Raw genomic sequence first — 11,981 nt, 5'->3', positions numbered from 1 at the left:
ATTGTGCAGTTCCCATTGGAGTCTTCTACTAGTCGACGTGCAAGAAAATGTCATTTACCTTGCAAATTCGACATCTGGTGTCCATGGAAATGTTTTGCTGTAAGTAAAAATCATTAAGATACATATTATTGTTTGAGTTAGAAGTCCGGATTGATCAGGATAATGATTGGTCTCTGTTTACAGTGGAGTCAGGAAACTAATGGCAGCTTACGAGAGCCTCAGCATGGACATCGACACCCTGGATCGATCGACCATCCGTAGGGTTAGTGTCCCCAAACAAGAAGATGGCTACAGCTGTGGGTGGAGGGTTGCACTTAATGCAATGTTGCTGCTACGAAGCATTTTTCAGCTCCCTTCAGAGGATGTAAGCATTTTCAGCTCCCATACGCATTTGTGCGCTTGTTTATCTTCTTATATATTGTCATGTTGATCTTATTTATGCCTTGATGAATTGTGATGGCAGTTTCCATCAATGTCTTGCTACGTGGACCTAGACGTCCAAACGTTTAGGGAGGAAACGATTGCGAAATTGATCGAGGTCGCTGAAGTTATGCCTCCAGACGGGCCAGTGGACTTCATCCCGCCCAATCCACGAGGGGGGATAGGCCCGTCTGAGCCTCTTTCATGGGCTCCATACTTAGGAGAAGAGCCCTGGCTCCATCCTGAAGCCGATACCTATGGGTTCCAGCCATAAATAGTTTTTTCCTTCTTCCAACAAATGTACGTTCGTAAATATGCAGCTATACATGTATTGGAGGGAGAACATCAAATGTAAATACACTTATCATTTGAAAATCAGAGGATCAAATTTGCTACTGTGTTCCTTCACTGCTTGCTTTCTTACTTTAAGCCTTTTTTTGTGTACATAAAAATTCAATTGGGGAATTCTTGCCTTCATTACATTGTTTTAAACAATAAAGCATTACAAAAGCAATGTTCTGAATAGATAAGTTTATTGCATATGGAAAATACATTGTCACCGTATACATGGTCACATCATATATCTTCTAGTGCCTCCAATTCATGTGGGGCTGCAACATCTTTACAAATGATCTGATGCTCTCTTCTTTTACTTAGCTTCCGACCATCGATCTTGAAGCAAAATTGATCTGGAGGATTCTGAATAGCTACTTCTAATTCCTTCCTAACATATTCGAGAGTCCAATTCTCTTCCACTTCCAATGTCAAAGATGGGTGACCCTGTCGAATCATAACTATATCTATCAAGCAAGAGTGGCTGCCATCTCTTGTATCTTGGTCCATGCTTTCCCAGTTGTTGTTGATCCATCGCCACCTTCTATAAGTAAATGACATGCACAGATGTTGCCTGGCAATATAGTATCTGATTCCAAAATACCATTAGGATAATTTTCCGAGAATAATCAAATAAGCGTTGTAACTGTTTCACAAAAATACATTTTAATGTTTTAACACTCACCGAAATGCAATGTCGGAGGTGTTCAATCGACATTCGATCAAATCATCTCCCTTTGATGATTTCACTCTCCAACCTTTGTCAAACAAATGATCAAGCCAGACTTCATCTACATCTTTGCACACAAAAGTTGTTCTAGTTTTTCTCAATTGTTTACAATCAGAAAATAAATGAACAAAGCATGCAATTGGAACAAACAAACTTAAGTGCACATTTCTTGCACCAATGCTAGGCTTCATAGCACATTTAATATCATTAAACATTTTGGTCCTGTATGACTCTATCACTTCTGTGTCAAGCAATGGCCACTCCGGACTATCAAGTGCGGGCAACGGAATACGTTCCAACTTTCCATGTCGACTCGATTGAGTGGGCAAGGTATAAAATGAGTCATAGAAATATGTTCTACTTCTTGCGAGATCACTTGGTGCACGACCTTCATATTGAAGTTCCCCCACCTCACCATGTACGACATTCAAGAACCCCGTCAAGCATTGTGCAGGCTCCCACTCCTGAAGGTTGGATGGGTACAAATCTGTGCAAGGCAGAAAAATGTATATCAATCACCTTATTTGCAACGTTGAAATACAAAACACAAGCACTTACAATGTGGTCTGTGTCTTGGAAGTCCTTCCAATGGTCCCACGTTAATCTCTTTTTGCATGAATACATGCTGGATCAACACTTCTTTGACAGTTTTCCCTCCTGGTGCCATCTTAAAGTCAAGGATCCTTCCTTTCCAATGTTTGGCCAAGTCTTCAGATGCTTTTACCTTCACTCGGTAGTGGCCTTGTTTTCCTGGCTGCATAGTGACCCAAGAGTACTTCCTGTATACTTGGGGAATCCATTCTTCGTTCTCGTCTTTTATGTTATACAACACAACAGATGAGATACTGCTCCTTGCTCGTTTCAGTCCACTTTCGGGTGCCATGATAGAATAACAGACGTATGAGAAAGAAGAAGTAGCAGAAAGTGGATGACTGGGCTAACCGCTTTTGTGGATCAAGGAGGGAGGATGAAATGAGGGACGGTGTGTTCTTTTTGGGCGCCAAAGATGTTTCAAGATTCAAAAGTGGAACCAAGTTGAGGGAATAACCGGGAGAATGTGTATCTAGCTATTCCAAGCATTCAAGCTTCATTAGTTGTAGGGGTGGTGGAAAGAATTTTTTAGTGCTCCACGTCTAACACAGGAATGTGGAAAACATTCTTTTATTGTGTTAGTTTCTGACAAAAAAACGATTTTAAATATTTTAAGACAAGGTGATGGTTTTTTTTAATATTTCATGAAGATAAGAGTTTCTCCACGTTTTGGGTGGGTTTGTACAGAGGTCCCACCACCGGTGAATCTCGTTCGTAGATTACATGTCACTCAATCTATGTGTCTATTATTATATTATTGTTGAAACAGCCCTCTTTTGAGTCCAGAATTTTCCTAATGTCTGGGTTTGGGGAAAAGGAGAAACCACCCTCCCCCCATAGGTAGGCCTAAAAAACCTTTAGCACACAAAATTTAATTATTCAAGAGAAATTTTTGAACATTCATGAGGGAAAAAAAGAAACTCAAAATACTCATTTCATAGCATGATAAATCCGCACTTAATATTGTTAAGGGGAGGAGGCCATTGATGTTTTACATGTGGGCATTGGATGATTGGAAAATGGATACCCTCGAGTCCCACTCCACTACACTTAAGTCTTAGCTCCTCTATCCCAAAAACTCATGATCCCAATCTAGAGGATTGGACTTGATAGACATTTTGGCATTCCAAGGAAGGGGGTGCCCCACACTAATGCTTGAAAAAAAACATATTTTTCAACCAATAAATATCAAAACAAATCTCAAATGTATCCAATTTATTGTTTCTGAAATCTCTACTATATGTCAATTTTATAACTGAAATATATGAAAAATATTCCTTAAAATAAGGGCTACTTAAAAGCTCAGCCAATTTTTCTTAATTTTGGACGATATAAATACATTAAAATGCCCCAATCTCATGATAGTGTGTATAAAGTGCCCCAATATTGACGGGTCTAGTGAGGCACATGTGGTATGTCTGGTTCGTGTCGTCAAGCTCACACACCAGGCCTCCCCCTCAGCATTGGTGGGAGACGATGTAGAATGTTTCTCCAAAGCGGGATGCCACGCCGCCGCTGGTGAAGAGCTACTACGATGTCTATATTTGTCTGCAAATCAACATGTTTACACATACATATAATAGGAGGATTTCCAAAAGAACACATGCACAAAGATTTCATAGCTTATAATTACACAAACCTACAATACAAATTTGCCATTGTGGTTGGGGCCCCAAGCACTGTAGCTCGAGCCATTCTACCCTACCCAAACGAAAAGACACATGTTCAAACCCTAACATCTATGGTGTGTGTGAGTGGTGCATTGCATCCTCAGAAAAAAAGGGGCTTTTGAAAAAAAAATAGCGATGTAGTGAGACATTTTTGATAGAGTTACACACATGTTTTACACAACCCCTTCTACAACATGCTCAATGCTTGTAGTATTACTTCTCCATCTACTCTAACCCATGTCCTTCCCTTCAATAACATTAGGCCATCTCAAATGCTTGTAGTATTACTTCTCCATCTACTCTAACCCATGTCCTTCCCTTCAATAACATTAGGCCATCTCAAATGCCCCCATAGAATGATTTCCAATACATAAGTGCATCCTTCTCTCAATAACTTTAAACCATCTCAAAATCCCTTGTGCAATTGTTCCTATCTATAAGCGTTCCCAATTTTCCTTGCATCTAGCTCTTAAGTTTGAAGCCTTGGGAGCCCTTTTCTTGATTCTTTTTACCCCCCCCCCCCACATAAGGGGGATGAAGAAAAGGCTACCCTTTAGAAGAAAATTTTGAAGCCTTGGGATGCAATTTGCCCTTCACATAAGGGGATGAAGAATTTGAATAATACCCTTTAGAGGAAAACTTAATATTCATAAGTCCATTAGTATGCCCTCTTAAGTTAAAAGGAAGGAAATTTGATCCTTCGTCATGGGGTCACCCTGAGGTTTGCAAGCTAAGTTGCAACCAATAAGAGAACATGTTGACCACTCACTTATGGCTCATAACAGACATGGTGGGTAGGTCTAGAATGTGAAACCTACATTTGGTAATGCACCTATTTAAAAACTTATTTATTAGTTCTCCCTGGGGGATTCACTCTTAGAAAACTTATGATATCACATGAGTGTACAAGAGGGAGGTATTTTGAAATGAGGCATAAGCTTATAAGGTAGGGGTAAGGCCATGTATTTAGGTGAATACTAAATCTTAAATTTAAGTTAGGGGGAGGGGGCCTTGGCCCACAGGGGGGATGGGGAGGGGTATAGCAACATTAAGGATATGTCATAAGTACTTTTAATAAACATAGTTATACAAAATTCTTGTAATGTTTTGGTAGCATTCTAGCAATACTTTTAGCAAATGAAATTATTTGAGAACATAAGCACGAAGTACTTATGTTTGCTCAATAAGGTTCAAAGTAACATACTTTAATCTAAGAAGAGGGGGTGTGTAAATTCTAGAGAAAAAACATAAATAAAAGGAAGGGGGGTGACAGAGTCATTTTTAAAGGTATGATAAGGGAGAGACGAAAAACTCTCTCACTTGTAGCAAGAGTAGTATGATCCATATGTAGCTCAATCCAATGGGATTTGCATCCCTTTTGGAGCTAGGGATTCAACCCGTACCGCTGCACAAAAGCTTATCCATTTGATGGAGAGAATGCTAAGAATACTACTACCATTGACATAGACTTAACACACACACAAGTTCAATCTTGCTATTGCTCACTCACTCATCATCCCACTCATTCATGTGTATTCTCTCACGTCGTTCCCTCTCATCTTGTTTACGGATTCTCTTATGGCTCTTACAGCATTTACGTTTAGGTCGGCTTCGAGGGATCTCTACTTGAACCTCCCTCCCTCTCAAGAGCAGGCGTGCCTTTCCTAACTCTTCCTCAGGGATTGTCACATCATTATCAAAATCAGAGTCCCATCCATCTTCCTTATCAACATCATTAGCAGATTCGAGTGTCAAATCCTCCACTGAGACTTCCTCTACATGCAGTGCTATTGTGGATGCATCCCCATAGTACAAAACATCAAGAAGGTCTCGTGGTTGTACCATTCATATAAGAATAATGTCATATCCATCTGAGTCACAAAATTGAATTGGCTTAGGTAAAGCACATGTCGATAATGTTGCAAGGACATGACTCCATTCTAGTGGATCAATTAAATGCTCAGGGAAGGGTTGTGGAATGTATGCCTCATCTGATACACTTAGATTACCCTTAAGTCTCTCAGTGTTGAAATCCTTACATGAGGCTCCACACATCCACAGATCTTCTCGCCCATCTGACAATGTAACTCTTGAGCCCTCGAATGAAGCAGAATCAAACTCATCTATGGGAGACCTTGTTACATCACGATATGAGTGATTCTTTCGGTTGACCCTTGTGATGATAGAATCATGTCGGAGGTACAAATAATTGTATCCCCAATCTTGAATCATTTGAAATTGTCGCATGAATGGTCTACCCAATATCACTTCATAGTTTGGATGTTTTCCAAAATCCACTACTGCAAAGGTGTGCTCATATTCAATCCCACATGTGGTGACCAATATGTTCTCAAGCAGCCCAAGGGGATGTTCTAAGCTTCCATCTGCTAGCTACAAGCGCATCCTGGTACTCCTAATAGCTAGTTTGCCCCACTTTTCCCAAATGGACCTTGTCACAATGCCCACTCCTGCACCACTATCAAGTATTCCAGTTGAAGCTACTTTTCGCACTTCTAATGGGAGGATAGCATTTCCCTGATCGTCCTCACAAAATTTCCCTACTTTGTTGATAGGAACTGGCATAACATGCTTTGTCTCAGGGTGTATAGGACAATGATGGTGATCCTTTTGTAGCAATACCTGCTCTAACAAATAGGTGGCAATATCATTCCACAACTCTGGACGAAGCTTTATCAAATCAAGCAAAGGTAAGGTACAAGCCACTGGTGCTGACAAAATAGCTTGCATGATGCCCATATCCATCTCCTTTGTCAACTTTCTATGCATGGAGGGTATCCTCAAGGTTTGAGAACAGTTCTCATATTCTCCCAAATATGATGGTAAGGTTTTCATTGTATGCTTACTTCTAGGAGAAACAATTATTTGAACTTCCTCCTGGATGCTTGGGCGTCTAGAGTTGTTTTCTGTGCCCCTGGTAAAATCTACCTCAGAGAATGGAGGTGAAATAATAGAGGACATATTCTCATTAACTCTTTCATGAACTGCTGCCCACATCTCATTAGCCATGTCCTCGTTAGCATCAATAACTTCATCATTGCATGGGAAGGCAAGGCTAGGTGATGGCAGAATACCTTCTTTCAATGGGGTATCAATTGGTGCAGACTTCTCGCCTATGAGATTGTGAGATGAGCTCACTTTTCATTTCCCGACTTGATGACACTTCTGGTATGGTTTCTAATGTTGGCTTAAGAGAGGTTGGGCCCCGAGGAATAGGTGGAGGTGGTCCCTCAAGTATTGATTGAGCTTCCCTAATGAGTTGCTGATGTACAGCTAGATTGATCTTCTCCTCACGAGGGTTTGGGTATTCTTGAAGCTTCTTGGGTAGCTCAGATAAAGCTGCAATGCGACTTCTATGAGCATCAATGATGGCATCTAGAGTCTCATTCACCTTATCCAAAAAAATAGAACCCCCAGAACTATCCTCAGTCATACTAGCCTCATCTTGTTTGGCACTAGGCCCAGGTTGAGGTTGATGCTCCTCATGCACTTCTTGGGATGTAAAAGTTTGATCCTTCATGTTTTGTTTAGAGACTTCTTGAGAACTAGTGGATGCACTTTTAGTTCGCTTGTTTCGGTTCTTTTTCCTCCTAGTGGTCCTTTTTCTATGGGAATGTAGGGTCTTGTCCACTAGGTTTGCCTTTACATCCCTAGTTCAAGGTGTCTCATCAGTTTGCATTTCGGCATTTCATGTCTGTGATCTAGTCATGACTCTAAGTGGCACAACATCCTCATTCTTAGATGAAGGTGGTGATGGAACTGCCCCTACAAGGTTGAGTGAGACCTTTGGTTGAGAGGTGCCTTCCTCATGTGGTTTCAGCAGACAATCCTTTGGGAAGTGTTCTACACAACACCCTAGACAATATCTTTCAATTGGTGGAAACTGTGGTACTGTTGTATTGGATCGAGCTGCTTGCCTTGAGCGATGTGGACAATCACGAGCCCAATGGGGTTCTCCGCACTCATAACAGGGGCCCATTAGTTTGGCTTCTACTTTCCTTTGTTGCCATTGACCTGAGGGGCCTGGAGTCCTAGGTTGGTATTCGCCTAGCAACATTAAAGAATTTTGTTCCCCTCCACAGTGCTTGGCTTTGATATTATGTGGGACTTTCAAAGAGATTTTCCTCGGATGAATATGATGCATATTCCTCCTCCACATAGCCTGGGTTTACCAAGTCTCTACACATATTTGAATTGTCGTAGTCCACAACCCTCACATGAGCAGTCCCAGGAGCAGGAGGTTGAGCTCCAAGAACAGTTCGTGCTTGCTCTTGTGCCATCGGTGGCTTACGTTCAAAATTAGTATACTGTTGATGCATTTGTGGAGCCACTCCACCCCTTTGCTGCTCACGCTCCTGTCTCATTCTTGCAATGCGAGTACATTCCTGTGTGGTGTGGGTAAAGTTCCAAGCATAGGCCTGGCACCACTTCTTTGTGGGTTGGTTTGTGACTAGAGGAATTACATTCTTTGGTTTTATGGTTACCGCCACATGCTCCACAAAGATGAGGACCTGTAGGTAGTACACTCCTCATTCGCTGTGCTGTTGTTGTGGCTGCATGGGTGGGCGATAGGTCTCTCCCAATCTCCTTAGTACTAGGTTAGCTATCTGGTCTGGATTTACTAGCGTGCTAGACCCTGAACTTTGGTCATCACCCCACTGATCTCTAGGTTTCACCTTAGGGCCAGTACCATCTTGGAATTTGAAGTTATCGGTGAAATCCATAGCATCATGGCAACACTCATTGAAATTTGTATGCTTCTTTACATAGAGATGTGTATGCAGTGTTGAATTTTTGAGTCCTTTTAAGAAGAGAGAAATTAATCGACCCTGGGTTGGCTTCTCATCTTCTGGGCAACGATTAATGTACTGCTTCATTCTATTTGCACAATCTCTAACACTCTCTGTCTCGCCTTGCTTGAAAGAGTAGATGTTTGCTACTGTGTCATGTTGAATCCCCATCAAGGAAAAAGCAGCAATGAATCTCTCTTCCAAAACTCGTAAAGAAGATTTGTCTGAAGCCTCTAGTGCCTGAAACCAAGCAAGGGCCTATCCCTCAAGAGTGAGCCCAAATCCTTCAATTTGAGTATGCTTGTCAGCCACTTGCTCAGCTCGAACTGCTTGCCTAAATGCTGCTACATGGTCGTATGGATCTCCCGACCCTTCATACTTCTTTACCAGTTTCTGAAGAGTTGATGGCCTTACTTGTCTTGAATACTCATCACAGGGCCTACGGCCTCTCACTCTCAGTGGGAATTGTTCCTCTCTTTGGTAAGATGGTCCACATGCATCCCAAATTGGTGTGGGTCCCCTATTCCCTGCCTCACCAACCCCCTCCAAAGATCTTGTTACCCGCATTTCAGGAGGTGCATTTATGGGAGGCCGAGTTGGCTCCCCTACCCTCCGATTGTTATAGTGAGAGAAATGCTGTTGTGGTGTGACTTGTGGTCGCACTTTTGGTGTAGGATAATATCTTGGTGCTAGAGTTGGGCTACTTGGTTGCAGTGGTCCACTTTGATGTTGAGGGTCCCTCTCTAATGAACTCTCATAGGGGAGGAGCAACAGTTTCTCCAAGAAAGGCTGTCTCTCTTGGTTTAGCTGTATTTGTTGATAACACTTCCATGAATAATGGTTGTCCTTTCCACGTGAGCTCCCGAATCTCCTTCCAATCCAAGGTTCGGTATTCATTGGCCCATTTATCAACAATTCGATTCATGTGTCCTGCAAGCTTCTCGACTACCACCACAAGTGCTAGAGGAAGATCTAGCTCTGGCAATTTAGTTGTGGCATAATATCCCTCTAAAGAGTCCTTATAGACCTCTTGAAGTGGGTCATCTTGTAAGACCTTTGTCATTGGAATTTGTCGTACAAACTCCCATTGGTTCTCAGCCCCCTGATCCATTTTGCTCTTGCCTTTCCTATCTCTTTCCAAATTTAGATCTACAAGAAGTAAATCATCTATGGATGGCTTTGAGGACTGGGCATTGGATGGTCCAAGCATGTCCGGCTCAATGAGCCAGTCATCTCTAGACTCCCTTGCTCTGGAAAGCTTTGATAAGTCTAAGAACTCGCTTTTAGAGAGCTCCCCTAATTTATCTACATTCTCTGTAGACATGTACATGTTATCCTGGTCATTGACTAGAGGTGCTCTATCAAGTTCTGAGAAAAAGTCTGCAATCTTAACAAGATACCATTGTTGTGGATCCCTAAAGATCTCAGCTCCTTGAGCATTCGTGTAGACATATTGGAGTCTCACATTAAGTGTTAACCCCATGGTGTCGGCTTCAAATGGATTACAAGATCTTGTGGGTGTCCTATTTGGGGCTAAGGGATGACTATTTGACGACCCTAGATTGTCTATGGACAATGAGCTAGTTGTTCTGGAAAGGGTATCAGATTGGGATTCGGAAAAGGTTTCAACAATATCTACCAAATTTCCTACTGATTGGGTCCCACTTTCTTGCATAGGTACTCTAGAAGGTGCCCTAGGCCTTATGGTGGCAGAGTCTATAAGACGTCCCGACCGCAAGTGCATAAGGTCAAATTTTTTTTAGACCCTACCTAACCACTAAATGCAACTAAAATAAATATGTGTGTAACTATCTATCCTATTTTTTTATTTTTTTTATTTTTTTTTTTTTTGATTTTTTTTAAATTTTTTTAATTACACAAAAATATGAATTACGTAAAAAAAATATTAATTATGCACAAAATTACAAAAAAAATTTAAAAAATGCAAGTTACTCTAATTATGCAAAAAATTACACAAATTTTTAAATAAAAAATTACACAATATGCGAAGAATATGGATTCCTAAAAAAAACACATAATTTACAAAATTTTTCTATTTCTATTTCTTTTCTTTTCTTCTTATTTTTTTGTAATTTTAATATTTTTTTAATTTTTTACTAATTAAACAAAAATATTAATTATGCACAAAATTACAAAAATTTAAAAAAAATGCAAGTTACACTAATTATGCACAAAAATTTACAAAAGTTTAAAAAAATGTAGATTATGCAAAGAATATGGACTCAAAATGAAAACACAAAAAATGTTTTTTCTTTCTTTCTTTCTTTCTTTTCTCTCCTTTTTTTCTCTTTTTTTTAAAAAATTTATTGTTTTATGGTTTTATTTTTTATTTTATTTAAAAAACAAAAACAAAATAACAAATTTAAAAAAAAAGAAAAAATACTAACCTCTTTTTTTTTCTTTCCTTATCGTTATCTCCTCCGGCGGATCGTGCGGCTCCGAATTTCCCTGCTGCACGTTCTTTGCCTTCTTTTTCTGCCCGTTTGCTGCAGCCAGCTGCCCTCCTCGAGTCCTCCACTCTCAGTGCTTTGCCATCGCCCTTCTCGCTTGCCTCACCACCGCCTCTGCTTGCCGGCCAGCCTTCAACCTCCTCACCCGCAGGTCGCCTGGGTTTACCACACCTCGCTTGTCAGCCGACGCCTTCAACCTCCTCTCCCGCAGGTCGCCTGTGTTGGCCACAGCAGCGGCCACTTCACTGCACCTCGCCAGCCTCTTCTTCGCGTTCGCCTCCAGTCGCCCAGTCAGCGACCAGCTACGCGTCAACTCCACCACCTCTCTCCTCAGCCTCTCTTCGCCAGCAGCCTTGGCGGGCTCGGCCGCTTCCTTCGCCAGTAGCTTCTTTTCGATACCGCCTCACCTTCGCTCTACTTGCGTGCTGTTGCTTTCGCTGACGCCTTTGCCTCACAGCTGGGCTTCGCTACAGTCACCGCCTGCAGCTTACTCCAGCCTTTTGCTGCCCCTCCTACTCTTCTTGCTATAGCCCACCTTTCAACCTTGGCACAGCTCAGCCCCCCTCTGAGTAGCTGAATCCTCTGCTGAATCATAGTAAGCTATGGCGTCCATGGCTACTGCTGCCCTGTCTTCCACTTCCCTGGCTGGTCAAGCTGTTCTCAAGCCCCAAAGCGAGCTCGCCTCCAAGGTCGGCAACCTCGGTGAGTCCCGCCTCTCCATGCGAAAGACTTCCCCTAAGTTGTCTGAGAGCCTTTGGTATGGCCCCGATCGCTTGAAGTACCTTGGGCCCTTCTCCGGCGACTCCCCAAGCTACTTGAGAGGTGAATCCAAGAGCCACGCAACCACCACCGGCCAGTCTCCACGCGGTTGCCCTTCACGTCTCCCACACGGCCTTTTGTGTGTTTTTTTTTAAAAAAATATAACAAAAATAAAAAATAAAATTTGCAACCTCTCTCC

At 41.8% G+C, this 11,981-nt stretch overlaps 1 pseudogene; it reads left to right on the top strand.

Moving 5' to 3' along the window:
• Positions 1–11,596, top strand: part of LOC147608702 (uncharacterized) — an 88,959-nt pseudogene extending 77,363 nt beyond the window's left edge.
• Positions 11,597–11,981: the final 385 nt, after the last annotated feature.

The sequence above is a fragment of the Cibotium barometz genome, chromosome 52 (genome assembly GCF_041138505.1).
Source record: "Cibotium barometz isolate CiBa-2024 chromosome 52, ASM4113850v1, whole genome shotgun sequence".
NCBI lineage: Eukaryota > Viridiplantae > Streptophyta > Polypodiopsida > Cyatheales > Cibotiaceae > Cibotium > Cibotium barometz.
This window is presented reverse-complemented; position numbering and strand designations above follow the sequence as displayed.